Consider the following 19064-nt stretch of genomic DNA (forward strand, 5'->3'; position numbering starts at 1 on the left):
AAGACCTTAACCATTAGGCCAGAGTAAGAGTTAAGACCTTAACCTGTAGGCCATAGTATGAGTCTAAGACCTTAGCTATTAGGCCAGAGTTAGAGTTAAGACCTTAACCATTTGGCCAGAGTACAAGTCTAAGACCTTAGCTATTAGGCCAGAGTAAGAGTTAAGACCTTAGCCATTAGGCCAGAGTAAGAGTTAAGACCTTAACCATTAGGCCAGAGTACGAGTCTAAGACCTTAGCTATTAGGCCAGAGTAAGAGTTAAGACCTTAACCAGTAGGCCAGAGTAAGAGTTAAGACCTTAACCAGTAGGCCTGAGTAAGAGTTAAGACCATAACCTGTGTTGTATTATAATTATTTTACCATAGGACCACACTTACCAATAGTCCATTCCCAATTACCAATTATCAATGATCAGTCAGTTGGCAGTGAAGAAGGGTCAATCATTTATTATACAAAGGAACTCTGGCCAGAGGAGCCTCTCACATCCTCACCCCTCGAGGTGCGCGGAGAAGACTGACGACTTACAGTCAAAACCAGACAGATATACTTTCAGTGAACACATGAAGTCAGCACATGGAAATCTACAAGTTGGCTCGGAGGAGAGGAAGACCCATATTTGGCGCACATAATTAGCTCAGCTCAGGCACAGGAATGTGCTTATCTCACAACTCGGCCGTGGGGCCTCAGACCGTTTACTTTCAGCTGCTCTTAGTAAATCACACTCCAAGAGGGAGGGGGATTGTGCCATGCACGGAGCTACAGAACAAATGTCTGCATCAGAGGTCTTTTCTGCCATTAACAAGCTTCTATTTCTTATAACAGAAACATACAGAAACATCCATATTATAGACTTAGCTGGAGGAAAGCAATGTAGCATAACAAGTCTCTTACTGAGAAGGCAAGAATAAGATAGAAGCTTCCATATTACAGAAACAATTCTATACACCTGAAGCTTGCACATTACAAAAGATAGCTCAGTGGGTTGCAGCACATGAATAACAAACTGCGACTTCATATTGATTAGACATATTAGATACACTGGGCTTAACTATATATTTAACTCGAAGGGAAGCATTAATGTTTTCAGTAAATGCTTAATCACATTCTGCTTTAATTTACAACAGACGACCCTTTCAGCATTTACTGAAGACATCCGGTTTCCAAGAATAATCATCGTATATGTCAATTATAAATTCAAATTGAGGCCTAAAGCCTAGGTCAACCTATATTCTTGGACGACATATATGGAATGATATGTTCTGCATTACTATATACAGGTACTCAGATACATTTTCTAATAAAGACATTTTCACATTATATACATCTAACTGAGTCAACTGAATGGGAAACATTCTGCTCAAGGGAAAGAACCAGCATACTCAGTGAGGTTGAGCCATTGGAATCCTACACTTCATTGTCATATCTGTTAAGGAAAATTCATGCTTCCCTCATTACGTTTGAACAGGCATTTAGATGCATAGCACCTTGTTACTGTTTTCTCAAGATCTATTCTCTGATGCAATACACTGTACCTCAGGACATCTTCACAACCCAATTTACTTCACTTTGGAGTGCGATAAATATTTGTATTACCATGATTAGGCCCATCTACCTATACACCTATAACAGAATTAGGGACAAAACCAGATCATTCTTTACTAGACAGAGTGTGAAGCAATCCGTGGGCCCTACAACTAATAGATACTATCATTACTCCCTCTGTGGCAGTCTTTGTGTGGGATCAAACAAGTCATAGACATACTCCAGTGAGACAGTGACATTCCTCAATACTACTTTCAGGTGAAAGAGGGGTACGTTTCATCCTAAGATGAGTTTAACGCTACTTCCACTAATCAGAGCACTATTCTAAAACAGTGCCAGCCAAGACAGTAAGAATCAGTCTCATAACACCCAATTGTTCCTGCAAATACAACTATGCCCAGAGTCCGTTCGAAGCCTCTCTGGCAGGCTTCTATTGTTCATCAAGTCTGCTCCCATCATCATATTGGGCCTCTTGATCAGGCCTTCCAAGAAAATAGTTCTTCACAGTATCCGTTGGAGTGCCCTCCTGGCAAACACTCACAGCTCACTCGAAAAAAGTCTCAATGTCTCTATCTCTAGGCAGTGCACCAACATCTTTCCTCTGTGGCAGGCACTATCATGGATACAGATCATTTTGTGCAGAAAGTTTCAAGTTCAGCTACACCCTCAGGCTCCAACACTCATCATTCAGTGTCAGAGGACATTTGGGCTGCTGCTTCATGGGTACCACAATATAGTGCCTTCTGCCACTCGTAGATTCTATGGGGCACTGCCTTTCCGTTGATACAAAGGAAAAGGGAGGTGGCCAAACTCAGGCCAAGGGGATCAGGGGACCACGCGCTGTCAGAGGTTACTAGCACATGACAGGTAGAAAGCTGAAGAAACTGAACAATGGTCCTGCCATCAACAATAGGGATCCCTCTCCCTCGCACTTTTGCACTGAAGTTCTGTGGCCAACGGGCCTCCTCCTTCTCTGATGTCCGACGTCATCCAATGAAGCAAGCACGATGCTGTAGTTGATGAAGCATTGGCAATCACGGTTCAATTTCACTACTTTCTGGGTGCTGAGACTGTAGGGCCAGGACATGTAGCCCTCATCTGTAGCTGGCACTGATGGGAAATTAAGACTCATCTTTATCACCGTTCTGCAGGGTATCATTCTCCCTTTTACTCTGGAAGATCCCGCAGAACCTAGTGATGTAGGAAATGTAACATAGTTGTTAATTTTCTTCCAAGTACAGAAAAACAGTTCCTAGTATTTAACAAGGTGACTGAAAGCAGGCAGCCTGCAATCTTTGAGGGAGTGGCCATACGCCATGAGACTACTCTTGAGCTCATACCAAATTTAGTTGCAGCTGTACTCAAAGGAGTTGCTATCTTTACAGAGAAGGTCAACAAGGTGACTCCCTTCTCGTCCCAGGCCTAGAGGAATTCACTCGATACTCCCCTTAGCAGATGTGACCTTGGGCCTTAGCCGTAAATACAATCCAACCTGTCTCTTGGCTGGTACGAGCTAAATCATGCTGATGGTGGGCAAAAGGGACCACGTGGCCTGTGGCGCGACTGGTCATGATCCAAGATGGCTTCAGTACAGTTCTTCAGCCCTTTCTATCATGTAAGGGACATAGAGAGGAATGGGCCATCCTACAAAGCATATTTCCGTGTATATAAAGTATGGATACAAATCAAGATACATCATGCTAACTTCTCATGCTGACATGATATGGGGGTCCATGGTACATGGCCTAGGAATGCGTGTTTGAACAACGTACCAAGGGCTGCACGAAGACAAAACTGCTTTTTTTCCTAATCCAAATTACTAAACATCAGCTCCTAGTAAGGATTGTGAGTGTATTCACACAGACTAGATAATGAAGAACTAGTCATTTCGCCTAAGCTTAGTAGAACAAAAACTACCCACAACTAATTCCCCTTAAAGAGAGCAACATACATATTACCTCGGCTTAATTTCTAAGGGGGCTAGCAGGGAGCTAACCTCCTAAGGGGCCAGCAGGAAGCCAACCCCCTCCTGTCTTCCCCCTGTGGAAATGTGGATTTTCCTGATCAGTTATGTCCCCTATCTTGGACCCCAACGGTTCTATATGCATGTTACAAGTACATGTATGTTCCCTCCAGTTCCAGTTTCTAAAGACGCAAACATATGTGTGTCTACCGTCGACATGTTCTCTGTCAGATCCGCCATCAATGGGCTGGATATTCGATTCCTAAGTATGAAAAGCCACCGACTTTATATGGCTAAGTTACTCCATTTTTACAGTTCAGGCAAGTAGGCCCGATTCTGTCCTCAAAGCCTTTCCCTGCTCTCTGTCTTTGACAGCTTCAGCTTGAGCTCGCATCTGTATCCATGAACTTTGTCCTACTCCCTGTGCAGCTAACGGTGACTGCCTCGGCCAGTTTTCGCCTGTCTGCCAAGAAGTTGTATTTCACCTTCGAATTATCTATTTTACTCTTCAGCCGATGCATTCCTGTCCAGTGATTTAGGTAAACATTTCCTTTAGCTCACAAGCAAAGGACTCAGCTTTCCGTCCTCCTGCAAATGATTCATAGCCCTGTTGCCATGGAAAGTTTTCTATCCCTCGCATCTCATATAGACACTTAGACGCTTGTACACGCACACAGTCAGTATAGAATAGATTCTGTCCGAGAGTTCTTCCTTGTGGATAACATAGTTCTTTAAACATAGGATGTTAGATATGATTTGGGATTAGGTTGACTTGACCCCAGACTTCTCGTCTCCACATGTAGAGCTAAATGTCAAGTCCCCTTCACCCCCTAGTTGCACGTCAATTACACGTCATGCTGCCGCGCGCGCATCTATGCCAAGTATTATCTTATAGATCCACCTATGTCTGATAATTCTAACCAATCATGTTTCTTTTATTCCTTATTACGCCTAGTTTCGATTATGTCACTGTTTTGTCACTTTTCTTATCAAATGTTACGCCTTCTACATTCGTTTCATTATAATGCACTTATTATAAAAATACATGTCTGTTAATGAATTATTGTACTTCACTTCCTGAACCCTCGTGGTGACGGAACCTGAGGACCGCGACTCGAGTCGGCCATTTTGAATGGAATAAAGCCCATTAGAAAACCTCTTATACCACGGATTCTGCCTCTTGTTATTTTGAGCTATTTACTTTAATTTAAGATTCCGCATGAAATTCAGTCCGGTAATATTTATTTTATTTACCACATAATGGCGCCCGAATAGGGACACTTTCTCATCTCACGCGCCGGCGGTGCGTTGCAGGCCCGGTCTCCTGCCACAGCTGGACGGACCATAAACGCGTACCAGCAGGATTTCCTGTAAGCTCCCTCCGGTCAAGCGGGGGCGACTGAGGCTGCGATCAACCCAGACGAGGCGGTGAGAAGTGCGAAGTATCCCGACCAGAGCCTAGCTGAGAGAGCAAGATCCGAGGTATACAGAGGCCCACCAGGTTTTCCGAAATCCCGACGTCCAGAGGGTCCGATGTCCGCAGTTATCGAGTCCTGTCCATTCTCTGAGGCCTTCCGTTTCAAGGAGCTACTCGGTGAGTACCATCGCCGGGGAGGCGTGTTGACGCGCACATAGGTTGTGCCGGTCAAGACGGATTTGGGTACACAAATCCGGTCTGCACTGTTTAGCAGTGTATATGTACTGTTTAGCAGTATATCAAGTATTCCGAAGTATTCAGTTATTGTCAAGAATTCAGCGTGGTGATTAGTTAGGCAGACTGTCATCATTGTCGACCATTGTTATAATGTTTAATGTTTAAAGTTTAAAGTATTCAGAAATGTCTTGCATATTGTGGTATGAATGACTGTTCATTGTTCACTGTTCATTATTGTGTTTCTCGTATTAAGCAAGTTCAAGAGTAAGTATCAGATCAGTTGTGAATATGCCGCTCTTCTCGAAGTTAAGACAGATTACTACCAGAAAAGGGGTGCTTGAAGAAGCAGTTCCTATTCCTCCTAGGGATACTCCAGGGCATTTCATGTACCATAAACATGGCTTAGATGCCATATTGTTTCTTGATCTATGGGTAGATTATACCAAAGGATTACCGGAAAGTCAAAGGTGGCCCATAGCGGGAACCTGGGATGCAGAGTGCATCATGAAAGTGGAGGAAGAGTTATGGAAAAGAAAGGTCAGACAGTCACAGAAAGACGCTGTTGAGTTATGGCGTAAAGAATCTCATAGACGAACAGAAAAAGCACGTAGACAAGAAGAGAGGAGTAAAGAAAGTTCAAATAAAGTTCAAGAAAATCTATTAATTGAGGAAGGTATCCGAGTGAAATCAGAACAAGTGAATAGACAAAGAAATGCTCTTATGAATGGTATGTATCCCCTTCTAGCCGAAGGACTACCTAAGGCTGCCCCAGAGATACCAAAAGACTTGCCACCCCCATTATTTCCAATTAAGGTACATCCAAAGGGGCATCCCAGAACCGCAGAAGATGTTTTTCTTTCCTCATATCTAGACGATGCAGCTCCCGAGTATGCTAACGCCACACCACATAGACCGTCTGGCGGAGGGGTCCAACGTCAGGATCAGGTATCTGTCCCCGTGCAACGGCAAGTCCCGATACAAGCTTCGGCAAGCACATCTGTTTCCGCATCTGTCTCCGCAGTCGACTCTACAGAGGTATCGACACCCATAGTTGCTGTGTCACGTTCAACGAACCCATTCACACCCGACGCCCCAGATAGGGCCACGGGAGGTGCTAGCAGTACTTTTACACCACCTAGAATAAATAAACTTGTCTTTCAAGAGTCAGCGCATTCACGTACACCTAAATTCGTAAGTGAACGTACGCTTAAAGAACTCCTTGTAAATTGTAGATATGACCCAGTGGTTGGTAAAGAGGACGAAATGGTCCTGGCATCATTACGTATCAGGCGAGCCGCAGAATATTTAGCAAGGTTACCAGGGATGACTACGCATCTAGATAACATATATCATTTTGTTCAAACAGGACGAGATCCAGGATGTATTAACAGAGCTATGGAATTCCAGAAAGTAGAGATACAGGGGGAACTGTTACGTTTCCTCATAAACTGTGTAATCAGAAATCAAGATCGTCCGGGGGTAGACCCGAATGCAATGCTTATTCTTACAAGATGGAGTCAGAATATATCAGAAGGGAGACACGATAAGCAAAATTGTATAATAGCCATGTGCCGAAAAATACGTAAAGAAATAGAGCGTATTCATGAAGAGAGATTGGGAACAGACGAGTTTGAGCAAGATGAAGTGTCCGAATCAGGGAATTCCGCAAGACAGTCAGAGACCATAGCTTATGTAGGCAGAGGAAGATCTTGTGAAAATACTAGATGTTTTTCTGATCCCATACACTCCGTATGTCCAAATAATAGCAGAACGTATCCGACGCCTGTAATAAATCTGAAGTCTCCTGAATATTTGTTTCAAGCCGCAGATAAGATACTACGAGAACGAAGAGGTTACTACCTCCTCGATTCTATGGATGAGCAAGAATTAGCCAGATCAGCCGTTCACTGGATTGACAGTCCTGAAAAATACGGTGATGAGACCGTAGCACACACGTTTCTCAACCTCAGTACAGATGACCAACGCTTAGCTGGAATCTATATGATTCAGCAACTTCTCATATTATATAAGAGCCAACATGCTGACCCTGGTCCTTTACCTGATATATTAACGGAACTACTCACAAACAGATGGAGAGGTTCTAGTAATAAGCTAATTAAAGAGATATTAGTGTCACGTAAGCAGTACGTCCTTTTTGTAAGTCCGGATTCTCTCTCGCTGCCCCACAGAGAAAGAACGCCGTACTATATGGATAGACAAAATCCTTTACGAGAAGTGCACCCAATAAAAGGCGAAGACAATGAGTTTCACCGTGTATTTGTTTACACACCCATATCAAAAATGGAATTATTAGAAATGAAGAAAGTAGTACCTAGTCATGACAAAGACCCAGCGGGTTTCCACCGAGAAATTAAAGACATGTTACTGATGGGAGAGTACACCTTTCCTGATATTATGACGATATTAAAGGTGCTTTTGCCTGCTGGCATATATGAAAAACTGAAAGAAAAAGAGTGGGAAGTGGGAGACCAAAAGATAGACTGGACAGCATTAGCAGAGGAAGAAAGGAGCCGAGCTGCAGGTTCAGGGCTCGGGGATAAAGTTAAACTGTTACCAGGTTTACTAGTACAGGTACTGCCACGTTTATTAACTACAAAAAAGGAAGATTGGGGTGCAATCACAGCCTGCAAACAAAAGCAAGATGAAGACACAAGCGATTATTATGCTCGATTTGAAAAATGTTTTGGTATAAATAGTGGTATAAAAGCAAGTAGTGACTCATATCCACATTTATTTGTGACAAAATTGGTGGAAAATGCATTGCCTCCAGTGAAGAATAGAATATTGAAATTCGAGAGTACCTGGCAAAGTAACACTCCGTCGCAAATGCTACAAATGTTACAGTATCATCACAATAGAATTAGGGATGAACAAGAACACGAGCATAGACGCATGAAGGATACAAAAATGAAAATGCTAGTTTCTCAGACAGTACCAGCAGATGGTCACAAAAAGGGTGTGACACATTCTGGTGATTCTGCAGTTCCTGTAAAAGGAACCTGCAATTACTGTAAACAACTAGGCCATTATGTACATGATTGTCAAGTCCTGAAACGTAATATAGCTACAGGTATTGCAAAAGAGAGACCACGATTAATTAGACAAGATCAGAATGAACAAGGAGCTATGCAGCATGGACAGTCCATGCCAGTTCAGCAACAGTCTATGCCAGCCTCACAGCAACCCATACAGTTTGTGCCAGCTGCACCACCGTTGCCTGCTACTACCACACAAACAACGACACGACAAATGTATCAGACTGCACAGTATGAATACCCTGAGTATCAGCGCTACGCATGAACCAGCCTAGAGAGGGAAGTCGACTTACCGCTTATCGAGATTCCTGTAGATCAAGAAGGACCTTATGTACATAGTGAATTATTAGGTCAAGATAGAAAATTCTTACTCGATACAGGGGCAAGTCGAACAACCATAAAACGTAGTGAAGTTCCAGGGGCACCCCTCTCAGGCTCTCAAAATGTTTCCCTTGGTTTTTCAGGAAAACCTATTGTTAATGAAGTATCACAGCCTCTACCACTTACGTTAGGACCTTTGACACGAACTACAGATTTATTGCTTACTAAATCATGCCCAGAAAATCTGTTAGGAATTAAGACTCTGAAAGCACTAGGAGCCATAATATGTTGTTCTCCGGAAGGAGTAAGGTTGTTTTTACGTGATTTTAAAGGTCACTATGTGTCTAGAGACATGGATCCCCGACTACAGACTTTACCAGTACATCTATGGGCACAAGGCCCTACGGATGTTGGCTGCATGAACATTACACCCTATCGAGTTACATTGAAAGCAGGAGTGGTACTACCACGAATGCGACAATACAAGTTACCGCATGATGCTGTAGTGGCTTTGTTGAAAATCATTGATGAGCTAATTGCCCAGGGAGTAGTTGTAGAAACAGACTCCAATGTATGTAATTCACCGATAATTCCGATTCTTAAACGAACTGATCCTACTGCTCCGCCAGTATACCGATTGGTTATTGATTTGCGTGAACTAAACAAGTGTATTGTACCACAATTCCCTGTGGTCCCTGATATATCATCATTGTTGACAGCAATTGATTCCGAAGCAACATTCTTTACTGTAATCGATCTCAAGAATGCCTTTTTCAGCGTCCCAATAGATCCGGAAAGCCAATACTTGTTCGGATTCAGTTTAAATGGGCGCAGTTTTAAATTCTCACGCGCTCCCCAAGGATTTACAGAAAGCCCCAGCATCTACAGCCAAGCACTGAAAAGAGAACTTGACAGTATCCACATGCCAGTCAATACTGCACTGCTTCAATATGTCGATGATCTGCTGATCACCGCAAGAAGCGAGTCAGAATGTGAAAAAGCTTCTCTGACAGTTTTACATTTCCTGGCCGACAAGGGGCACAAGGTGTCCCCTTCTAAGCTGCAATTCTGTGTTCAGCGAGTTATTTATCTTGGTCACTCGCTGTCCAAGGAGGGAAGGCAGCTTACACCAGATCGCATTCAGTTAATTGCTAACATGTCAATACCCCAGACACAAAAGGAGGTGCGAGCTTTCATAGGCCTCACTTCATATTGTAGGCAGTGGATCCCTCAGTACGCATTTCTAGCAAAACCACTTATTCAGTTAACCACACAGGAGGCAGCCACATCGACTGTTCTCCCTTGGACTCAGGAACATACACAAGCTTTTGAAAGCCTAAAGGAAGCTTTATGTCAAGCACCTGTTTTAGCAACGCCATGTTATAGCAAACATTTTACACTCTTTGTTACAGAACGCGAAGGTACTGCCTTGTCAGTACTCACTCAGGATCAAGCAGGATCATGCAAGCCATGTGCTTATTTTTCCAGTACATTAGATCCCGTAGCTCAGGCTTTGCCTGCATGCCTGAAATCAGTGGCAGCGACAGCTTTAGCAATCAGACAAAGCGATGCCATAGTATTAGGACACCCATTGACAGTTCAAGTACCACATGCAGTAGAGGTTCTTGTGAACCGAACACAAACACAACACTTGACCATAGCAAGACTTACCGGTTATGAACTGACATTGTTTCAACCACACGTAGAGATCCGACGGTGTAATACATTGAATCCTGCTACACTATTACCTGTAATTGGAACAGACCCACTAGCTCATGATTGTGTTGAAATCATTGAAATAAAGACGAAACCTAGACAAGACTTGACAGACGTTCCATTGTTAGATCCAGACCTGACGTTGTATGTAGACGGATCATGCATGAGAGCAAGTACAGGAGATTTAGTGGCCGCGTATGCAGTCACAACAGACACTGAAGTTATTGAAACAAATTGTATAGATACTTTGTCAGCCCAAGCAGCAGAACTCATTGCTCTAACGCAAGCCTGTATTCAAGCCACAAATAAGAAAGTTAATGTATACACTGACTCACGTTATGCATTCGGAGTTGTACACGACTTCGGCGTGCTGTGGCGAGAGAGAGGTTATTTAACGTCCCATGGTGCCCACATTCAGCACGGACCCCTCATTCATGCTTTGTTAGACGCAATACATCTACCCACTGCTATATCGATTATGAAATGTAAAGCACACACGAAGGTTACTGATACCATTTCTCAAGGAAATGATTTAGCTGACAGAACAGCTAAACAGACTGCTCAGAATCGCACATTAGACATGACAAAGCCAATAGTTCAGACACCAACACAGTGTATGACAATTAAGGATCCCGCACTTGATGTAATTGACATACAGACACATGCCACAGCAGAAGAAATAAAGAAGTGGACTGAACTAGGAGGGATCCAGACAGATCAAGGGTGGATGACAAAGGAGAAATCTGTATGGTTTCTCCCTGATTCCATGGTTCAAGCCATTATAGCTACAGTTCACAGCCCAGCACATTTAGGAGAGAAGGCTATGCTAGACAGCATTCAGCACATTTGGTTCAACAAACATTTACGAGCAGCAGCTAAACAAAAAGTTCGTACCTGTATGATATGTTGTCAGTTTAATCCAGGAAAGAGTGTTCCCGTAGAGCAGGGTGGATTTCAGCCTCCTGACCATCCTTTTGAAGTCCTCCAGATGGATTATATTCAGATGGAACGTTGTCGAGGATTCAAATATGTCCTCGTAGTTGTCTGCGCTCTCTCCCGTTGGACAGAGGCGTATCCCGTATCAGATTACACTGCCCCGACTACTGCCAAGCAGCTAGTTCGAGAATTCTTCCCACGGTACGGTTTACCACGTGTTGTATATTCAGATAACGGTCAGCCTTTCTCATCCGAATTAATGAAACATGTCTCACTCTTGTTGGGATATCAGTGGAAATTCCACTGTGTCCGACACCCCGAGGCAGCAGGTCTCGTAGAAAGACATAACCAGACACTGAAAATCAGACTGTCCAAAATATGTAGAGAGAAAGGTGTCGACTGGATAGTAGCATTACCAGTTGCACTCTTTTATATGAGAATGGTAGCACACTCTAGAACAGGGCTATCCCCGTATGAGGTGATCTTTGGTAGACCATCGAATATGTGGGGGACGCCTATACCACGCAAAATAACTGACATTGACTGTAACATGCTGACAGATTACTTGGCTTCCTTGATGTCTGCACTACAATCTTCTCGTTCACAGGTAGCTGCAGCCTTTCCCGACAACACTGAGGCGAAACCCCATGACATTGTTCCGGGTAATCTTGTCTTTGTGAGAAATTTCGACAGGAAAAGTCAATTGGAGCCCAGGTGGAAAGCACCGAAGTTGGTCCTGTTGACCACAAGAACAGCCGTGAAGATCGAGGGACGTAAAGGGTGGATTCATTCAAGTCACGTCAAAAAATTCCATGGACTACCTTCAGATATAGACACTGTGCCCTGCACTCCCTCACAGACTGATTCAAAACTTCCTTTTGTTGAAAAGAATGACTCTCAGTGCTATAAATTAAAGCTTAGGCCCAAACAGTCGAGCAATTTGATTGTTTAAGTCCTCTCCAAGGTGAAGCGGTTGAATTGTCTCCGACATGTATCCCTTGGACCTGAGTAGAGAAAATACCCAAGAAATGTTGAAACGACAGGCGTATTGTAAATCACTGCGTAGCCACTGTATTGTGACTTTATTAATTTTGTTTTTCTTGAGTTTTTTAATAGTTACTGCAAGTATATTGTTGCATATGTATTATCCTGATTCTAAACGTGTTTTCAATATAACTGATGAACACTCTTTTAGTGACCTACCGCCACATGAGTTGTCCTATAGACTTGCGCTGCGTAATAACACATTCATTAGTATGTTACATCATTCCCATCAGACTAGTAATGCCACCAATTGTTGGGTGTGTGGCCGACTCCCTCCCTATCAGAATAACAAAGGAGTTCTGCCTTTCTTTCCACATCCATTCACACACAATGGCTCCTGTGGAGCATGGTTTAGTTTATTAAATTCCATAGACCCAGACACAGCAGTTTATCAACAACACTGGATATGGGGAAATCTGAATCTAGTTTTATTCAAAGTCTGTCACCCTAATAAGGAGGGTTACCCCAGTAGAACAGGAACTGATTTAGAAAATGAAGTGTATCAATTAGGTAATTTTACGCCTAATCTTATGATTTTGAATGTCAAATCCGAAGTTGAACTAATTCTGCCCACTATGTCAGTATTTCCAGTTAAGGGTGAATTATGTGTACGAAAAGTTGGTTCCATACACATGGGCCATAGCCAATGCGTTACTACAGTAGAATATAGTGATCAAGGTAAATCTTCATTTAGAGCTTCTCGCCATTCTTACTTTATATGTGGTCAGACGGCATATATGCGTCTGCCTCTAGATTGGGATGGTACTTGTTACATAGCATTCCTTTTGCCACCTGTTTTCCTAGCTCCCCCTGATTATTATCGAAATGTTCATTTAGTACACAATAGAGAGCAAAGAGATCTCCCAGTTGTCGATTATACTGAAACAGCATGGGACAAGTATGTAGATTTCAATAAAGGTATCTTTCCCTATATAGGTACAATATCAAATAGTAAGCTGATACGCAGACTCACCAAGACTCTTGAAGCTGTAGTAAACGAGACTATAGCCGCCCTAGGCAATCTGACAGAGGAACAATCAGTGATGAGAATTGTTGTTCTCCAGAATCGTCTTGTCCTTGACGTCATCCTGGCCGATAGGGGCGGAGCTTGCAGGGTCATCGGATCCAGCTGCTGCATATTCATACCAGAAAATTCGCCATCTGTATATAAAGCTATAACACGCCTTCATAAGATTGTAAGCCAGATACACGAGAATCCAGGCACTTGGACGTGGTCCGGGTGGTTTTGGAGTGTGATATCAGCCTGGGGATGGAGAGTTCTATCCTTCCTAGGTATTGGCCTTCTTATGCTCTTCAGTTGTTGTTTATGCCTACAATGTGGTCCAGCGATTTGTGGTCTGTGTGCCACATCATGCATTCCACATCACAGGTCCCGTTCAAAATACCGGAAGAAGAAGGAAGAAGAAATGATGCTCCATGAGCAGATCAATGGAATGATGAAGATTGATGTCTCGTGAAGGGCAAGAAGGGGACAAGGAGGGAATGTGGAAATGTGGATTTTCCTGATCAGTTATGTCCCCTATCTTGGACCCCAACGGTTCTATATGCATGTTACAAGTACATGTATGTTCCCTCCAGTTCCAGTTTCTAAAGACGCAAACATATGTGTGTCTACCGTCGACATGTTCTCTGTCAGATCCGCCATCAATGGGCTGGATATTCGATTCCTAAGTATGAAAAGCCACCGACTTTATATGGCTAAGTTACTCCATTTTTACAGTTCAGGCAAGTAGGCCCGATTCTGTCCTCAAAGCCTTTCCCTGCTCTCTGTCTTTGACAGCTTCAGCTTGAGCTCGCATCTGTATCCATGAACTTTGTCCTACTCCCTGTGCAGCTAACGGTGACTGCCTCGGCCAGTTTTCGCCTGTCTGCCAAGAAGTTGTATTTCACCTTCGAATTATCTATTTTACTCTTCAGCCGATGCATTCCTGTCCAGTGATTTAGGTAAACATTTCCTTTAGCTCACAAGCAAAGGACTCAGCTTTCCGTCCTCCTGCAAATGATTCATAGCCCTGTTGCCATGGAAAGTTTTCTATCCCTCGCATCTCATATAGACACTTAGACGCTTGTACACGCACACAGTCAGTATAGAATAGATTCTGTCCGAGAGTTCTTCCTTGTGGATAACATAGTTCTTTAAACATAGGATGTTAGATATGATTTGGGATTAGGTTGACTTGACCCCAGACTTCTCGTCTCCACATGTAGAGCTAAATGTCAAGTCCCCTTCACCCCCTAGTTGCACGTCAATTACACGTCATGCTGCCGCGCGCGCATCTATGCCAAGTATTATCTTATAGATCCACCTATGTCTGATAATTCTAACCAATCATGTTTCTTTTATTCCTTATTACGCCTAGTTTCGATTATGTCACTGTTTTGTCACTTTTCTTATCAAATGTTACGCCTTCTACATTCGTTTCATTATAATGCACTTATTATAAAAATACATGTCTGTTAATGAATTATTGTACTTCACTTCCTGAACCCTCGTGGTGACGGAACCTGAGGACCGCGACTCGAGTCGGCCATTTTGAATGGAATAAAGCCCATTAGAAAACCTCTTATACCACGGATTCTGCCTCTTGTTATTTTGAGCTATTTACTTTAATTTAAGATTCCGCATGAAATTCAGTCCGGTAATATTTATTTTATTTACCACACCCCTGTTTGACAGGAGGAAATCTGAAACAGATTTCAATGCTGTCAAACACTATCAAACCCTGTGTCTATCAACACTATCAATCCCAGTGTGTAGCAACTGGGCATAAGCAAAATTATAGGAGGTACATAGCACTTTTGAAATGGCGATAAATCCTTCTAGCAAATGTACAGATCTCATTGTCTTAGCTTATAGGCTGGCCAAATGACATCTCATATACAAATGTCCCTATTAGGTGATACTACACGAACCTGAAGTCAATCTTAATGCTAGGAGGCCATAATATGTTTTGCTATAATTTCCACCTATAAACAAGCTGCATCCCTCGCCTTTCATATTCAAACATCTCCCTTCAGAAGCCCAAGCCCAATAGCCTAATTGAAAAACATGACAACTTTTTTTTTCCCCACCATTTACAAGAATGAGCTTATCAAAGTAAACTTTGAAAAGGAAATCCTGTCAGATATTTTCTCATGAGCCTCATTTGTGGAAACCCGTTTACAGCCTTCTAAAATGCAGAGTTGTCACTCTGAGGGAGTCTTAGCTAAATAAACCTTCCTGTTCCATTTGTGGCAACAGCAACAGCTGTTTTGCCCATCAGCAATAAAGGCGCTTCTGGTGGCAGTCCTATTTAAAACAGGCATTTCAAGTGTTAGGATGCAAGTGTACAGATCAAAATGGTTCCATAATGTCCAATCTGGAAACATATGACCGAGGCTGCCTGTCTAAAAGAGAAAGGCAGTCATATGACACATATTTTAGTCTTGCATGACTTTTGTTTTTTGTTTTATTCATTTCCAATGCCAATTAGACATACACTGATAACGTGTTGTCTACTATTTTGACAGCATGATAATGATAATATCATGTCTGTGAAATTTAGTAATTATGAACAAGTTCCAGCCAAGCGCTGCGCAGAGATTGACATCTCTGTACCGCACAGGTGAACTTGTATTAATGCTAAACAGACTGGTTAATACAACACAAAAACAAAACATATATAGAATGCATATGCCAAGCCATCAGTATACCAAGCACAGAAAGCATAAACAAATTACAAGAACATATATAAATGAGCAGTGATGCGCAATTACTGTACCTACAGTTCAGAGGCGAACATTCTAGCCTGCTTAATTTGTCAGGCTTATAATCAATAACTGATTCTCCTGCCTCTCTCACGATTTTCCTGCCTTACTCACCCCACCTGACAGCGGGTTATCTTAATGATGACCAGCTGAACTGACTGTGTTGTTTCTGACACACAGGACCAGCAAGAATAATCAAAACTGAAAAACACACGAACATTTCTTTTGGAAAGGTATTATGCATCTATTTCAACACAATGTACCCTGATTTCCTATTTGAAGGCGCATATCTCATGTTTCTTCTCATAGTTATAATTTTTTGATCACTTTGCCAATCCAACTCACGTGTCTTGTCAGCCTTAAAACCACCCAGAACAATCCATGAATAATCTGTGGACGGAAGAGAGAAATACAGCACACACAAAAGAGAAACATGTCCCACAATAGACAAAATAACACTTATAACTTTCAATCAAAAGACAAAACGGAATGCACAAAAAGGAAATTCCATTACTTAACTGTTATCATCTCGCCAGTCAGCTGGTGGTGACAGCTTTGGGCCACAATTTCCACTGTGAATTGTCTGAATTAGAAAAATCGTTTTTATATAGGCATATAGCCCTCAAAATTTCAAGCAAGAGCATCATTTTACTTTTTTGTCTAGAATCAATGCAAGAAATAAAGACAGCAGTCTTCCATAGACATTTCCTTGGGCACTGGTCTTGCACAGAATAGAACAAAGGGAGGCTGCTGGAGTTTCGTTTCTCAGCTGCCCTGTCTTATCAGAGAAGCTAAAAATAGCCCCTCAGTGCTGGTTTGAGCCTGGGCTGCTAGCCATCTGTTCTCTATCTACTCCCGACCCCCCTCCTTCCAAGGCTCCCCGGCTGCGGGCATTACACAGATTCTATGTCAGAGAAGCTTTCTGAGCAGTGATTTCACCTCCCGGCATTCTGCGCTCTTTAGCCCCCACCTTCTCCTCACTCTGAAGCTGTCAAAGACAAAAAGTCTTCCCAATTCCATATAAACTGCAATAATTCGCCCTATTGAAAAATCCTTTTTATATACAATTTGTTTTCAGGGGGGTCATAATCTTATTTTTCCAATCTCAGTTTAGAAAAAACGCTCACTATGAATAATGTACAGCACATAACTTACTAGTACAGAGCAGATAGTCTCTGCATGTTCAGCGTGAATCAGGACCTACAACCGTCTGGACCCAGCACATTGACTCACTGAACCACCAAGAACACAAACCTGTATTCATGAACAATTTGCAAATTCGAAATACCCACAATTTTTCTCAAGCTAAACTTTTCACTAATTATTTTACATTAATACTTTGTACATTAGGGGTGTCATCAAATCACAGGGGTTGCTCTTTCTCTAGCTACACCCCTCTCAATTTCCTTTTGCGACGCATTGACGGTGATGAGACCAAAATTAAACTTACTCCTCAACAATCTCACTTCTCAGAATTCTTTTCACATATTCACAGTCATTCAATCACATGCTTTTTCCAGCGCTAGCAACCTCCAAAACACAATTGAGCATACCACAACATTCTTATTCACTAATAGCGTACTTACATTCAACTGAGCAATCTTACCAACATACAATCTCGCATTTACATGGCCATGTTTTTTTTTGCAGGCATATATTCGCCACTCACACACATTTTCAAAAAAAAAAAATAGCCGGCGCTTTAACCAAAAATGCAAAATAGGTGTACACAACGTTTTCTGCAGTTCAACCTATCCAAACTTGATGCATCCAAACAAACGAACAGAGCCCGTCGACTCCCGTTCGTGGAGAATTATTCAAAAGGACCGACAAAATCACAACAAGCAGTCTTCCAACAGACTGGCAAGAGGCTGTCAGACAGGGGTAACCACGAACTGGACTACGGACCATCCCATTGCCTCCCTGGTTCACCACTGAGACTGTTCTGATGTGGTCCAAGCCGCACCTCAGATATGTCTCATGGCTACCCAGATACAGCCACAGGCTTTTCCGAGTGCAATCCGGCCATGTGTTACACACAGGTAACAACTAGACGTCTGATCAGTGTCTCCAAATCACAAAAGATCCGCGGAGTCCCTACACTCAGTCCCTAATGGACCATCCTGCAGGACCTCCGTAATTCTCCTAGGGTCCTCATGACCCCTCAAATCAAATGCAGTTAACTGTTCCAAATGCACCGCTCAACAGCGCGTGTTTCAAACAAAATGCACCTAGTGCTTCAAAACGCACTGTTCACAACAAGTGCTTCAAATCAAACAAAACGCACACCGCTCTCCGGCGCGTGCCTCAAAGTCAATGCACCGCTCTCCAGCGCGTGCTTCAAACAAATGCACTGCTCTACAGCGCATGCTTCAAACAAACAAATTACTCACCGGTTGCACCCAGGTCTGATTGCATATTCTCCACTGCCAGCTCCTGACAAAGTGCTCTGAAGACCAACACGGTCAGCTCCTGGGTTACTCCTTATAGGATTCCGGCGATGGGTCATCTTGCAGCTGGGGAGACTTCTGGGCGCAAGAGTGGAATCTCACCAAAAACTGGCTCTGCAATTAGGATCCTTATTTTCATATCCACCCTTTTGACCAGAACTCCCCCCTATCCCTCTTCTCCTGTTTACAGGAGGGGGTGACCCTAAACGCGGAATCCCGGACGAGCCCCCAACTGTTGTATTATAATTATTTTACCATAGGACCACACTTACCAATAGTCCATTCCCAATTACCAATTATCAATGATCAGTCAGTTGGCAGTGAAGAAGGGTCAATCATTTATTATACAAAGGAACTCTGGCCAGAGGAGCCTCTCACATCCTCACCCCTCGAGGTGCGCGGAGAAGACTGACGACTTACAGTCAAAACCAGACAGATATACTTTCAGTGAACACATGAAGTCAGCACATGGAAATCTACAAGTTGGCTCGGAGGAGAGGAAGACCCATATTTGGCGCACATAATTAGCTCAGCTCAGGCACAGGAATGTGCTTATCTCACAACTCGGCCGTGGGGCCTCAGACCGTTTACTTTCAGCTGCTCTTAGTAAATCAC

General features: G+C 42.9%; 1 long non-coding RNA gene across 1 annotated transcript; it reads right to left on the reverse strand.

Annotated features, from left to right (window-relative positions):
• Positions 1–430: 430 nt before the first annotated feature.
• Positions 431–18859, reverse strand: LOC146798265 (uncharacterized). Its single transcript, XR_014968653.1, has 2 exons — positions 14917–18859; positions 431–3581 (listed from the first exon to the last, which is right to left on the reverse strand). It is a non-coding gene; the product is annotated as an uncharacterized LOC146798265 (long non-coding RNA).
• Between the last annotated feature and the right edge of the window lie 205 nt (positions 18860–19064).

This window comes from Triturus cristatus, chromosome 9 (genome assembly GCF_964204655.1).
Source record: "Triturus cristatus chromosome 9, aTriCri1.1, whole genome shotgun sequence".
Taxonomy (NCBI): domain Eukaryota; kingdom Metazoa; phylum Chordata; class Amphibia; order Caudata; family Salamandridae; genus Triturus; species Triturus cristatus.